The following is a 1,265-nucleotide window of genomic DNA, read 5'->3' as shown; positions in this document are numbered from 1 at the left end:
CGGGCCGAGGGCAGCCCGCGCACGCCCGAGCGCTTCCGACCACGTGCCCCGACGCAGGTGGGCGGGCCGAACAAGCTTCGACTGTTTATCTCCCGGCGACAAAAAGCGGTCGTTTTGCGTGGCGTGACGTAGTCCTAGGCGCGGGCAAGGTGAACCTCCCTGAGTGAGGCTGCGATAACTGGAATAGGTGTTTTCCGTATTTAGGAAGGAAAAAGTTAAATAGTTTCACCTTTGCTAGATGGCTCTAGGCTAGGTGGTGTTCGTTTATCGATTTGTTTATTTATTTTTGCTTGTTATTGTATAGATTTTGGGTTTGTAAAAAATTATAAATTATATATAATTTTTTTTTAACCAGAAAAAAAAAGAAATAATGATCAATTATAAATATTACCGCTTTTCAGGTATTGACATTATCCTGACCTCAAAATCTATTAAAAAAAAAGAAAAAAAAAAGAGAGAAAATAAAAACATCTTTAACTACAAATGAGAAAACTCGCGAAATCAAACCCAAGGAACACGTTTAAAAATCACAAAAAAAAAGGCGGGAGATTTTAAACACACGCAATACTGTAAACAAATCACAGCCTAATTCTCCCTGTACTTAAAGATCCCATGGTTTATACGAGGGATGGCTGCAGTGTGGAGCAAAAAGATGCATATAAAACGTATCCAAAAGGTAATCGGGAGAGAGAGAGAGAGAGAGAGTTAGTGTTATGTTACTGATCCTTCGGGAAGGCGCTTGTGCCGTGTTCTCTGTTTATTTGTATCTAGTTTCTCTCATTCGGTGTTGCTCTCAATTTGTCTTTCTCAGTTTCTCTGGTCTTTCCTATTTCTCCTCTGTCTTTTTTTCTGTTTCTCCTCTTCCCCTGTTTTTCCCCTCTGTCTTTCTCTTTTTCTCAATGGTCTTCTCTTTTCCCTGTGTCTTTTCCCTTTTTTCACTCGTTTTTTTCGCTTCCTCTCTGTCTTTCTCTGCTTCTCTCTCTGTCTTTCTCTGTTTCCCTGTGTCTTTCTTTGTTTCTCTCTCTGTTTTGCTCTATGTCTCTCTCTGTCTTTCTCTGTTTCCTCTCTCTGTCTTTCTCTGTTTCTCCTCTTTTTTCTCGCTTCCCTCTTCTTTCTCTGTTTCTCTCTCTGTCTTTCTCTGTTTCTCTCTGTTTTTCTCTGCTTCTCTCTCTGTCTTTCTCTGTTTCCCTGTGTCTTTCTCAGTTTCTCTCACTGTCTTTCTCGGTTTCTCTCTCTATTTTTCTCTGCTTCTCTCTCTGTCTTTC

Source organism: Penaeus chinensis, chromosome 12 (genome assembly GCF_019202785.1).
Source record: "Penaeus chinensis breed Huanghai No. 1 chromosome 12, ASM1920278v2, whole genome shotgun sequence".
In the NCBI taxonomy this organism is placed as follows: domain Eukaryota; kingdom Metazoa; phylum Arthropoda; class Malacostraca; order Decapoda; family Penaeidae; genus Penaeus; species Penaeus chinensis.
This window is presented reverse-complemented; position numbering follows the sequence as displayed.